Below are 14,880 nucleotides of genomic sequence, written 5' to 3'. Positions count from 1 at the left end.
AATTAAAACTATATGTTAAAAATCGAAATATATATATTTCTATATATTAAAAATATCAAATTCAGGGGAAAGGGAGAGGTTTGGGAAGGGAAAGGCAAATTTTTTGATATACCATGACATGAATGGGTGGAAAAAATTAGGGAAAAGGCAATCTAAGCCTTGGAGTTATATTTCTACATCCTTTTCAGAAACGAAAGAGCAAAGATATGTCTAACAAATGTTGAGAACCTGGTAGCTGTTCTGCTATATTCAGACATGCTTTGGCAAAAAATATCAAGGATGAAGTTAAGAATATATGAGTCTCGGTCCTGATGGAAAAAATTGAAAAAAAAATCTTATTTGGTTATTTTAACCAAATATTATTTTCCATTTTAGCCTACCAAGCTAGCCTGCATTTCTGGAACCATTAATGGAAGACTTAAGGGAGCAGGAGTTAATACTTCCAAGTCACAAAATAAGAGGAGCACCAAACATTCAAATGGAGAGAAGAGAGAAAAAAAAAAGGTGAAGATATAAATGATTTTCAAGTACTCTGCTGAACAGTAAGAAAAGGAGAAATAAACAGTTCCTAGGGAGCAAGGCATAGTAAATAGGAACGAATGAATTAAGTATTTACTAATACAAGTTGAGGAATGTAAAATACCGCAAAAATTATTTTAATTTGATGCTTGTGTAAGTAGCCTCTAAAATAGCAATGATTCCTGCCTCATCCTCATCAAGTTTACATCCTTGTGTAAACTCCTCCCCTTGAGTGTGGACCAGACTGAGTAACTTGCTTCTAATAAATGGAATGAGGTAGAAGTAATGGTACATCACTTTTAAGACTAGGCTATTAAAAGATCATAGATTCCATCTTGGCATGAACCCTCTCTTGCCCTCTCCCAAATTGCTCACAACTTGGGAAAACTCAATTGCAGTGTCAAGAAGCAGTCTTATCTCTAAGAGGCCCATGTGGCAAGGAAGTAAGACCCGTCAATAATGAGCTTTGAAGTGGATACTTCCCCCCCATCCCCCCCGCAAGTTAAGCCTTCAGATGACATGAAGTCCCAGCCAATAGCTTGAAGTCAATCGAAGTACCTAGATAAACTACATCCAAATTCCTTAACCATAGAAAATTTGGTAATAAATGTTTGACATTTTAAGTTTAGGGGTAATTTGTTATGTGGTGATAAATAACAGCTACATTGCTGGATTATTGATGAATGTAGAAGGCATTTGTATCAGTTTTCATTGCTTCCGTTTGTGTGTATCCAAATATCCTGTTCCCTTCTCTACTTAATCTCTCATCTGTCTTTTCTCCTGTATTTCCACTTCTCTTAAATGTGGTAAGTTAGTCCTTCAAGTTATTATCTAAATTTAGACCTATCACTCTAATTCCACAAATTCAAAGCTCTAATCACAATGGACCACGCTCCATTTCTTGAATATGCCAAACAATCTGAAATTATAACTTCAGAATAAATAACAATCACCTGGTAATGTACCAGTACTCATGCTTGATGAGTAAAAACGTATTTGATATAAAAGAAAATAACCTTCTAACTAACCAGAGCTATCCTAATAAACAATAAAAATTATTACTCTTTCAATATTTATTTTTGAGGATGGAGGGCATATGAATAGCAAGAATTAAAGTCAGCTTTTATACATTCCTTTGCATTGAGGGAAAAGGATATGTATAATCTTCTACTGCATAATTCATTCGTTTGATCATTTTCCCAAGACTGTTATAAAAAAATGCCAGTATTTTACATTTACAGATTATGGAGGTTTGACATTCCTTCAAATGTAAATAACTAGTCAAAAGAGAAAGTAATAAGGCAGAAATAAAAATACGTAAATTTTCAATTTGCCTCCTGAAACAACTGTCAGCATGCAGCCCTTCTGAATGCAATTCATCACAAAAATTTACTGTAGTATTTCCCAAACTGTTTCCATGAAATTACTAAAATGAAAAGGTTAATAAACGGTCTTTAATAAAAGGTTCTTAAAAATAATTAAATTTAGGAAATACTGGATTAAACAGATTTCTTTACTGCAGAACTTGTCAACAAGTCTCTTTTCCCACTGACATCTATTTTTATCACCAAATTTTTTTTTTTTTTTTTTTTTTTGCAGTACGCGGGCCTCTCACTGTTGTGGCCTCTCCCGTTGTGGAGCACAGGCTCCGGAAGCGCAGGTTCAGCGGCCATGGCTCACGGGGTCTAGCCGCTCTGCAGCATGTGAGATCTTCCCGGACCGGGGTACAAACTCGTGTCCCCTGCATCGGCAGGTGGACTCTCAACCACTGCGCCACCAGGGAAGCCCCAAACTCTATTTTTATGTCCAAGTTAAAGCAGTCTGGGAACCACTGTTCCATACATACAATGTATCTGTAATATAATAAACAAGTGTACCACTGCACTGTGAATTCCTAGTCTCTCTCACAGAATGAACTAATTTCATAATTTTACACTATTTTTCACCTCTAATGGAAAAACCTTGTATGCAGATTTTGTGTACCAATAACTGCATGGAATCAAGAAACTGCTGAAAGGTTTTCTGTTGTTGTTGTTTAAACTAAACAATCAATAATTAACATGGCTAACTCAACACATTACAAATGAGATTTTCACCTTTGGGGATGGTTCTCCAGCTACCTAGAAGACGTTGACACACATACGCATCTCTGCCAGAAAGACAGAAGCTACAAAACTCTGCTAAGACAGATGTGACAAAGGATCTTTAGATAAAACAAAACACAGTGCTAAAAACCCTACAAAGCACACGCTCATGCTCCATCACAAAAAAAGCAGGTTGGCAGGAGTAAGGGGTTGAGTTCAGTTGCCAAGAAAAGTAACCTGGTAATAAAAATTCAATTCTTTCTGATCATACGAATTAACTAAGGCAGTTTGGGACTTCTCGTGAAGAAGACAAAGGGAACCTACGAGTAATGGCTGAGGCACTGCTAGACCTTATAGGTTGCTCCTCAATTTAGACTTCTTTTAACCATCTTAATCCTTTATTTCTGACAACTTTTCCAGCCTATGTTCATGTAGCTAGAATTAAATCATTCTCTTCTTCCATTTTCTGTAACACTGTGAACACACCTCTCCTAACACACTTAGAACACTGTGTGATAATTATCTACCCATATGTACTATTTCTGCATTCATTTTCCTCTCCTTCTGCTTCCACTACTGGGAGTTCTTAAAGGCAAGGACTCCATCATGTATTCAGAGCACAGACTACATTAGGCAGTAATCAAACGTTGAATGGAGGAAACAGTAGGATTTAGCTTCAGTGTAGGACTCAGAAATAGGTTGCTGATTCTTTGTTACCTGTAGATGACTGTATCAGAAATTAATTTTTCCATGTCATATCTGACTTACTACAGTGGATAAGTGAAAACACATTTTGCAATCTTCTTATGTTAGGGGGAGTAATACCTTCCCTTTTCCTACATGAAAAATCTATAACTAAGAATTTTAGTATCTACAAAGTATTAAACTATCTTGCAGTTAAAGGTACAATTGAGCGACACAGATCACTCAGAAAAATCACATTCTTCAAAGCAGAAAGATGACTAGAGCTGAATAAGATCATACCAGGATAGAAATAACTTATTGTTTTAGCGGCCCTTTGGTGGTGATCACTGCTGCTCCTGAATGTTTACACTTTTTTCACCTGTGTCCCCTAATCAGGTACCAGGAGTTCCAAGGTAGGAAAGACTCCAAACAATTAATAATTTCACTTTCACTTACCCTAACGCCTGCCTTTAGTGAAACTTGCACTTCTTAATTGTACCATATGCAGATATGATCCCTTCCCCTCATCTAAGAGTCAGATAAAATAAACCATTTTATTTTTAAGTTTCCTTTTAGAAAAATCAAATTATATAACCAGTATCATGTAATGTTTTGTTAAAAATAACATTAGCATTCTAGCATAAAACTACTGCCACAAAAGCAATTCCTTTTTTGTGTAAGACAGACTCCCAATGCACATAAGGTTCCTAGTAATTTAGCTGCTGTGGTAATAAAGGCAGCCAAGAAGAGAGCACTGAAGACAAAGTGAAAGCCAGCTAGTTTTTTTTTTTTTTTTCTTTTTCTTTTTTTGGAGTGGTGCCTTGCATTTCACTGAAAGTCTAAAAGCTAAGTCTTGACCATATAAGGCTTTGGGATTCCCATGGATAGAAATGCCTAGGCAACAGTCAAATCTAATAACCTTAAAATACATGAAAGACAGGTACTAAACTACCATGAGAGGGTTCTTATTTTTTGCTCTAGTTTCACTTAAATATATTCTTACAGATAATCCCCAAAGTGTTCCTGCAAAACATTATGATCAAATTCACAAAGCTGAAATATATAAAAAGTATATATAACTCACAGAAAATTCCTTAAAAAATAAGCAACTTTTAATGGAAATCCTCCTAAAGTTGGCTCACGGGCCCAGCTGCTCTGCGGCATGTGGGATCTTCCCAGACCGGGGCACGAACTCGTGTTCCCTGCATCGGCAGGCAGATTCTCAACCACTGCGCCACCAGGGAAGCCCTCTTCTGTCATTTTAAACACATACAAAAAGATGCAATTTTATTTCTCTCCATTAACTCATTACGGTGTCAACTATTAAACTCTTGATGTTATATAACACTGTCCTTCTGGACAGTAGTGTATGCAGCTAAAATGATACCTAACATGCTTTTTGGGAATCGTTTGCTTTTAATAGGTTTTCTGCTTTCTATATTGCTTCCATCTGTCACCTCCTGAAACTACATGATAGCATCCTATCTTCATCTTAATTTGTAGCTCTTAATTTGCGAAACATTAAAAAAAAAATTGAGCCTAAAATAAGAGTACATAGGGAGATTGGTTCAAGATGGCAGAGTAGAAGGATGTGCAATCACTCCCTCCTGCAAAAGCACTGGCATCACAACTAACTACTGAACAATCATCGACGCTGGAACTCACCAAAAAAGATATCCCACATCCAAAGACAAAGGAGAAGCCACAATGAGATGGTAGGAGGGGCGCAATCACAATAAAACCAAATCCCATAACCACTGGGTGGGTGATTCACAAACTGGAGAACAATTATACCACAGATGTCCACTCACTGGAGCGAAGGTTCTGAGCCCCACATCAGGTTTCCCAACCTGGGGGGTCTGGCAACGGGAGGAGGAATTCCCAGAGAATCAGACTTTGTGTGCAGCAGGACCCAAGGGGCAGGAGCAGTGACCCCATAGGAGACTGAACCAGACCTACCTGCTAGTGTTGGAGGGTCTCCTGTAGAGGCTGGGGGGTGGGGGGCTGTGGCTCACCATGGGGACAAGGACACTGGCAGCAGAAGTTCTGGGAAGTACTCCTTGGCATAAGCCCTCCAAGAGTCTGCCATTAGCCCCACCAAAGAGCCTGCAGGTGCCAGTGCTGGGTTGCCTACAACCGACAGGGAGGGAACTCAGTTCCACCCATCAGCACACAAGTGGATTAAAGTTTTACTGAGCTATGCCCACCAGAGCAACACCCAGCTCTACTCACCACCAGTCCCTCCCATCAGGAAGCTTGTACAAGCCTCTTACATAGCCTCATCCACCAGAGGGCAGGCAGCAGAAGCAAGAAGAACTACAATCCTGCAGCCTGTGGAACAAAAACCACATTCACAGAAAGACAGACAAGAGGAAAAGGCAGAGGACTAAGTACCAGACGAAGGAACAACATAAAACCCCAGAAAAACAACTAAGCGAAGTGAAGATAGGCAAACTTCCAGAAAAAAGAATTAAGAATAATGATAGGGAAGATGATCCATGACCTCGGAAAAAGAATGTAGGCAAAGATCGAGAAGATACAAGAAATGTTTAACAAAGACCTAGAAGAACAAACGACTAGAAGAATTAAAGAACAAACAGAGATGAACAATACAATAACTGAAATGAAAAATACACTAGATAGAATCAGTAGCAGAATAACTGAGGCAGAAGAATGGACAAGTGACCTGGAAGACAGAATGGTGGAATTCACTGTCACGGCACAGAATAAAGAAAAAACAATGAAAAGAAATGAAGACAGCCTAGGAGACCTCTGGGACAACATTAAATGCGCCAACATTCGCATTATAGGGGTCCCAGAAAGAGAGCAGAGACAGAAAGGACCCGAGAAAATATCTGAAGAGATTATAGTCAAAAGCTTCCTTAACATGGGAAAGGAAATAGCCACCCAAGTCCAAGAAGTGCAGAGAGTCCCAGGCAGGATAAACCCAAGGAGACACATGCCGAGACACATAGTAATCAAACTGACAAAAATTAAAGACAAAGAAAAATTATTAAAAGCAACAAGGAAAAAACGACAAATAACATACAAGGGAATTCCCATAAGGTTAACAGCTGATTTCTCAGCAGAAACCCTACAAGTCAGAAGGGAGCGGCACGATATATTTGAAGTGATATATTAAAGTGATTTAACGTGAAAGGGAAGAACCTACAACCAAGATTACTCTACCTGGCAAGGATCTCATTCAGATTCGACAGAGAAAGCAAAAGCTTTACAAACAAGCAAAAGCTAAGAGAATTCAGCACCACCAAACCAGCTTTACAACAAATGCTAAAGAAACTTCTCTAGGTGGGAAACAAAAGGAAGAAAAAGGCCCACAAAAACAAACCCAAAACAATTAAGAAAATGGTCATAGGAACATACGTATCGATAATAACCTTGAATGTAAATGGATTAAATGCCCCAACCAAAAGACACAGACTGGCTGAATGGATACAAAAAAAAGACCCATATATATGCTGCCTACAAGAGACCCACTTCAGACCTAGGGACACATACAGACTGAAAGTGAAGGGATGGAAAAAGATACTCCATGCAAATGGAAATTAAAAGAAAGCTGGAGTAGCAATACTTGTATCAGATAAAATAGACTTAAAAAAATAAAGACTGTTACAAGAGATAAGGAGGGCCACTACATAATGATCAAGGGATCAATCCAAGAAGAAGATATAACAATTAAAAATATATATGCACCCAACATAGGAGCACCTCAATACATAAGGCAACTGCTAACAGCTATAAAAGAGGAAATCGACAGTAACACAATACTAGTGGGGGACTTTAACACCCCACTAACACCAATGGACAGATCATCCAGACAGAAAATTAATAAGGTAACAGAAGCTTTAAATGACCCAATAGACCAGATAGATTTAATTGCTATTTATAGGACACTGCATCCCCAAACAGCAGATTGCACTTTCTTCTCAAGCACACAAGGAACATTCTGCAGGATAGATCACATCTTGGGTCAAAACTCAAGCCTTGGTAAATGTAAGAAAACTGAAATCATATCAAGCACCTTTTCCGACCACAATGCTATGAGATTAGAAATGAATTACAGGGAAAACAACGTAAAAAACACAAACACATGGAGGCTAAACAATACATTACTAAATAACCAAGAGATCACTGAAGAAATCAGAGAGGAAATAAAAAAATACATAGAAACAAATGACAACGAAAACACAATCCAAAACCTATGGGATGCACCAAAAGCAGTTCTAAGAGCGAAGTTCATAGCAATACAATCCTACCTCAAGAAACAAGAAAAATTTCAAATAATCTAACCTTACACCTAAGAAAGAAGAACCAAAAAAACCCCCAAAGTTAGTAGAAGGAAAGAAATCATAAAGATCAGAGCAGAAATAAATTAAATAGAAACGAAGAAAATACTGGCAAAGATCAATAAAACTAAAAGCCGGTTCTTTGAGAAGATAAACAAAATTGATAAACCAATACCCAGACTCATCAAGAAAAAGAGGGAGAGGACTCAAATCAAAAAAATCAGAAATGAAAAATGAGAAGTTACAACGGACACTCCAGAAATACAAAGCATAAGAGACTACTACAAGCAACTCTATGCCAATAAAATGGATAACCTGGAAGAAATGGATAAATTCTTAGAAAGGTATAACCTTCCAAGAACCAGGAAGAAATAGAAAACATGAACACAAGAATGGATTAAATGCCCCAACCAAAAGACACAGAATCACAAGAAATGAAATTGAAACTGTGATTAAAAATCTTCCAACAAACAAAAGTCCAGGACCAGATGGCTTCACAGGTGAATTCTATCAAACATTTAGAGGAGCTAACACCCACCCTTCTCAAACTCTTCCAAAAGACTGCAGAGGAAGGAACACTCCCAGACTCATTCTATGACGCCACCATCAAGCTGATACGAAGACCAGACAAAGATAGCAGAAAAAAAGAAAATTATAGAATAAATATAGATCAATGGAACAGGACAGAAAGCCCAGAGACAAACCCACACACCTATGGTTAACTAATCTATGGCAAAGGAGACAAGGATATACAACGCAGAAAAGACAGTCTCTTCAATAAGTGGTGCTGGGAAAACTGGACCACTACATGTAAAATAATGAAATTAGAACACTCCCTAACACCATATACAAAAATAAACTCCAAATGGATTAAAGACCTAAACGTAAGACTGGACACTATAAAACTGTTAGAGGAAAACATAGGAAGAACACTCTTTGACATAAATCACAGCAAGATCTTTTTTGACCCACCTCCTAGACTAATGAAAATAAAAACAAAAATAAACAAATGGGACCTAATGAAATGTAAAAGCTTTTGCACAGGAAAGGAATCTATAAACAAGATGAAAAGACAACCCTCAGAATGGGAGAAACTATTTGCAAATGAATCAACAGACAAAGGATTAATCTCCAAAATATATAAACAGCTCATGCAGCTTAATATTTAAAAAATAAACAACCCAATCAAACAATGGGCAGAGACCTAAATAGACATTTCACCAAAGAAGACATACAGATGGCCAAGAGGCACATGAAAAGCTGCTCAACATCACTAATTATCAGAGAAATGCAAATCAAAACTACAATGAGGTATCATCTCACACCAGTCAGAATAGGCATCATCAGAAAATCTATAAACAACAAACGCTGGAGAGGGTGTGGAGAAAAGGGAACCCTATTGCACTGTTGGTGGGAATGTAAATTGATACAGCCACTATGCAGAACAGTATAGAGGTTCCTTAAAAATCTAAAAATAGAATTACCATATGATCCAGCAATCCCACTACTGGGCATATAACCAGAGAAAACCGTAATTCCAAAAGACACATGCACTCCAATGTTCACTGCAGCACTACTTACAATAGCCAGGTCATGGAAGCAAGCTAAATGTCCACTGACAGACAAATGGATAAAGAAGATGTGGTGCATTTATACAATGGAATATTACTCTGCAATAAAAAGGAACGAAATTGGGTCATTTGTAGAGACATGGATGGACCCAGAAATAGTCATACAGAGTGAAGTAAGTCAGAAAAACAAACATCATATATTAACACATATATGTGGAATCTAGAAAAATGGTACAGATGAACCAGTTTGAAAGGTAGAAATAGAGACACAGATGTAGAGAACAAACATATGGACAGCAAGGGGGGAAAGCGGGGTGGGGATGGTGGCGGAACGATGAATTGGGAGATTGGGATTGGCTTATATACACTAATATGTAAAAAAGAGATAACTAATAAAAACCTGAAGAGAAAAAAAAAAAGAGTACATAGAAACTATATGAGGACTTCTAAGTAAAATAAAAGTACTTGTGCTTAAGCATGTGCATTCTGCAACATCTGTTCCAGTTCCATGAATAATGCTTATTTTCTAGTTATTGTTTAGGTCATAAAGTTTCCAATATGAGAAAAAAAATGATTAGAGAAATTACGCAGAGGACAGACCTAACCAAGTAACATCAAAACTGACAACTGTTGAAAAACGGGGAAATAATATATGTTATTGGCAATGTTTTCCTTGCATAGGGGTGATTAAGAGAACAATCATGTGATGCAACTAGTGTTGATCATTTCAGAGCTCCTGGAAAAAATAGTGACCCTAAGAAAACGAGCAAAGATCCTGAGATAACAGTTCACTTTTACATTACTTATATTTTACTTACAACATTGCATGCTCATGTCTTTAGAATAATAAGATATCGTGATAGCTTACTTTGTGATTTTAATTTTCAAGAATTAAAGAGCAAACACAGGGAAAGTAGAAGTTCATTTCACAAAACTTACTGCGTAAAGCTCAGTGGAGCAGTCATGTCTAATACAGATGGAAATCTTTTTGTTTATTAAAAAATAAATTTATTTTTATTTTTGGCTGCGTTGAGTCTTTGTTGCTGTGCACGCATTTTCTCTAGTTGCAGCGAGCAGGGGCTACTCTTCGTTGTGGTGCATGGGCTTCTCATTGCGGTGGCTTCTCTTGTTGCGGAGCATGGGCTCTAGGCGCACAGGTTCAGCAGTTGTGGCTCACAGGCTCTAGAGAGCAGGCTCAGTAGTTGTGGCACATGGTCTTGGTTGCTCCATGGCATGGCATGTGGGATCTTCCCGGACCAGGGACTGAACCTGCGTCCTCTGCATTGGCAGGCAGATACATAACCACTGCGCCACCAGGGAAGTCCCGGAAAATCTTTTCTGACAGCAATTTCATGTTAACAAGAGAACAGATTATATAAATAAGACATGAAGGTAAACCCCCAAGCTCTGTTTTATCACAATAGTCTTCCTTCTCCAGAAAATATCTTTCAGAAGAGCAAAAACAGTTTCTGGACTTTAATACCCTTCACCAGCATGGTTCAGATCTTTTCAATAACTATTGAACATTTATCATTTATTGTGATACAACATGCTGGGCATACAAAGATGAATCATGATTGATACAGATCCATATGAAATACACGGTTTTAATTGGGAGCCAAATAGGAAATACTTTAACATGGCAAGTACCTTACTTTGTAGGAGCTGAGAAGATAGGAAGAGCCTAGAGAGAGAGGAGTCAGAGCTTCTAGGAGTATGTGTCTTTAAGAATATAGAAATGGTGAAGGCTAAAACAATATTCCTAAAAAGTAGGGAGTAGAATATCAGATAGAGCGTGTGGTATTGCGGAAGGACCATAAAGTTCAAGAGATGATAGGTGATGAGGCAGAATGAAGTGGAGATAAGAGGGGGAGATGGGCTTCCCTGGTGGCACAGTGGTTGAGAGTCTGCCTGCCGATGCAGGGGTCACAGGTTCGTGCCCCGGTCCGGGAAGATCCCACGAGCGGCAAAGTGGCTGGGCCCGTGAGCCATGGCCGCTGAGCCTTCCAAAAAAAAAAAAAAAAAAAAAAAAAAAGGTGGCGGGGGGCAGACTGTGGCTCGCCTTGCAGATCAGGCTAAGGAGACTAAATGTATTCTGTACAACAAACAATATGTGTCCAATGAGTAATATAAAGGGATTCCTCGAAAATGAAAAAATAATTCCCACAAACTTCCCTAAAATTAACTGAAATTATTTTTATTATGTTATTTAATTAGCTACTAACATAAACTTAGGCCGTTATACATGCCTTAGTATATATGTAAATCTAAACAAATTTGTAAATTTTCTCATGACTTTTTTCTTTAGTTTGTAAAGGGGTCTGTGATGTCAACTGGCTGGGAATTTACCCCCATCCAATTGCAAACATGACATTTTCAGTAAATCCATCTTGGTCTCTCCTCATTTGTTGCTGACAGTTAAATCTGTTATATTTGGCACCAACACCAACGCAAATGCAAATGTCTTCAACTGAAGCTAAGAAGCAGTATTCAGTTGTAAAATTCAACTGAAACTAAGAAGCAGTATTCATGCGTAGCTAGAAATACCCATCTTCCTGGCTACCCATGATCATATATTTTAGATTATCTTCACAATGAAAACTCAAGAATTTAGACATTCTTATTGAGATAGTGATTAAGAGAAAAAGCATCTTAAGAATGCCTCCTAAATTTCTGGCTTATGTGATTAGATGGAAGACAATGCCACCATTTCCAAATGTGTCACCTCTACGATCTTAGAATTCTGAAATTCCCAGAGAAGAATATGGTGTCCCATTCTACATCTTCCTCCCTCTTTGGACTGAATCTCTTCTTTTTTGGTGCTCATTGTGAATTCCTGATTCTTGACCCCTTCCAATTCTCCCCAGTCCACCATTCACAGTCTTTACTTGCCTACTCTATTTCAACTATTCATTCAGCACCCCAGAATTTCTTGCCAATCTTTAGGGCTGAGTAGTATCATCCATTTGCTCTCTGTGCTCTTATAAAGATGCTGTCAAGCAATGCTAGAAATATTATGAAACCATATTAATTTGGTCCATTATAACATCACTCTAACCTATTATTCTACCCTCCTTCTCTTTTCCCTGAATTCCTATCACATTGTATTTACCACTCCAAATCCCCTCCAGTCTCCTTATATTAAATCCTACTGCTCCACAATGCCACCTGAGATAAATACCCAATAGCTATACTTTTACACTATAAAGAAAACTGAAATGGTCAATGGCAATCTTCTAAGATCTCACTGTTCCCACATTAAAAGTTCTTACATCTCCCTTCTTTTTCTCTTTTTGGTTTGGGAGAAGAAATGTCCCACCATTCCAAAACTAATTCCTAATGACTTATTACACAAATGTCTTCTACTTTTCTATATTTATGCTTCAATATTTTACCCTATGCATCAGCCAACCTGAACTACTCACTAGTTCAATTCTTATCCTGGCATCTCTTGTAATGTTGCTCCCTCCTCCTATAATGCTTTCCCTATACCTCTGCCTAGACCGCACCCCCGCCCCAACAAAAATTCTTTCCATTCCTCTACATCCTAAAAACTACATAAAACACAAAAATATTTATCGACACTACCTTCCACGTATAGTATTTCCCGCTTTTCCTTTACATTTTATTATAAAAATGTTCAAACATATAGCAAAGTTGAAAGACTTTTACTGTGAATACCTATGTATCCATCATTTAGAATATATTATTAACATGTTATTACTTGCTTGGCATATATAGGTATCTACCCTTTATCCATCATTCCTTTATCCATCCATTAATCCAGCTACTTTAAAAAGTATCAAAAAAGTAAGGCTGTAGAAATTAGTATAATTAGTAAATTATCTCCCTAAATACTTCAGCATGTGTATCATTAATTAGAGTTCAATATTTGTTTAGTTTTCTTTTGATGCAAAACTTACATACTATGAAATGCAAGGAGCTTAAATGTACATTCACTGTGTTTTAACTAATGCATAAACCTGTGTAACCCAAACCTCTATCAATATTTAGAACCTACCATCACTACAGAAAGTTCCTTCATGTCGCTTTCTACTCAACTCCCACACCCCCATCATAGAAGCAACCACTACTGTTTTTTTTTTCACCATAAATAAGATGTGGCTATTTAAAAATTTCATGTAAGTGGAATTCTAGAGTATACCCTTATTATGTGAAAGCCTTTCTGTAAGCAAGATGTTCATGAGATTCATTCATATAGCTGTAGGTATCAGTGGTTTGTCCTTTTAATTGCTGAGTGGCTATTTCCTTGTATGGCGATATCATTATTTATCCATTCCTCTACTGATGAACACCTGGGCTGTTTCCAGTTTTCAACTATTAAGAATAAAGCTGTTATGAACATTCTGGTATGAGTCTTTTCAGAACATATGTTTTCATTTCTCTTAGGCAAACACTAGGAACAGAATTTCTGGGCAGACGTATATTTACTTTTATAAGAAATTGATGAACATTTCCCCAAAGTAACTGTACTAATTTATATCTCCACCAATAATGAGTTCCCATTGCTCTGCATTCTCACCAGCATTTGATGATGTGTTTTGTTTTGTTTTCATTTAGCCACTGATTGGTGTAACATTCCCCCTTTCTGAAAATAACTGGCAATGTGTTTGCACCTTTCCTCTTATCCTGTGCGGAATTAGTTATATTTGCACTTGATTTGCCCCTATTAGACTATATACACGTCTTGAAGTTACAAATTGTTAGTTCCCTTTCCCCCTACAATGTTTATAGCAGAGTGCTTTGCACATGCCAAAACAATAAATGTCAGTTTAATTTAACTGATTATTAAAATTTATTTGTCCTCCCCATTCTGGATAAGCAACGGCACAAACAAAATCTAAAAGGCACATATGTGATGAGGCTACACACAATCAAGGGTTGGTAACAATCTTCCAGTTTTATCGTAGTCCTCTGCTAAAATACGAAACAACCCTAAAACCATTTGTTATGCTGTTTTTCCTATAATAGTGTCATATCTAGACACATACATATAAAAACATACAGAAACAGAACATAAGCTCCATGTAAACTCCACAAGCAAAGGAATTTTTGCCTGCTTTGTTCATTGATGTATCCTAGTGTCTAGAATAGTGCCTACCAGGTAATAGGCACACAAATATTTGTTGAATAAATACACATACATGTTTCTACAAATGTGCCTTTAAATCAAGAGCAGTGAACTTAAAACAATGAACAACAAAGCTTCTTACAGTTATAGCTTTAACAGCTTTAAACCCTAATACCCATGAATATATCCTTTTATAAATAGTTAAGTTTCTGTCTGGGATTTTAAAATATTTTCCAAAGTGAATCTTCACACAATCTGGAATGGTAATTATCTTTAACTTAAGTATACAAGTTAGGGAAGCATACACACTGAATTTTACAGAAAGAAGGTGGCTCCTGAATAGCCTCCGCAGATGTACCAAATCAAGCCGGCAATCAATGATATAGTATAGGATTGTCCACTTACTAAAAATCTTAATTTAACTATCCAACCTGTATACTTATGCACCAAATAAATTAGGGAGAGCAATTTCATAATGTCCACTTCTATTCAAAGCCCGAAGATGAAGTCTTTGAAATTGGTCATTGTGAAGACAATTCTTCATACCATTAAACATTTCCTGAATATCTAGCAATCAGTATTCTATGTACTATGCTAGGTGCTCACTACAAAGACAAAATTAA

General features: G+C 37.3%; 1 protein-coding gene across 5 annotated transcripts in view; it reads right to left on the bottom strand.

Moving 5' to 3' along the window:
- PPP1R12A (protein phosphatase 1 regulatory subunit 12A) overlaps positions 1–14,880 on the bottom strand; it is a 148,959-nt gene that overhangs the window by 103,308 nt on the left and 30,771 nt on the right. The gene's annotated exons all lie outside the window — the stretch shown is intronic.

Source organism: Neophocaena asiaeorientalis, unplaced genomic scaffold (genome assembly GCF_003031525.2).
Source record: "Neophocaena asiaeorientalis asiaeorientalis breed wild unplaced genomic scaffold, Neophocaena_asiaeorientalis_V1.1 scaffold134, whole genome shotgun sequence".
In the NCBI taxonomy this organism is placed as follows: Eukaryota; Metazoa; Chordata; class Mammalia; order Artiodactyla; family Phocoenidae; genus Neophocaena; species Neophocaena asiaeorientalis.
This window is presented reverse-complemented; position numbering and strand designations above follow the sequence as displayed.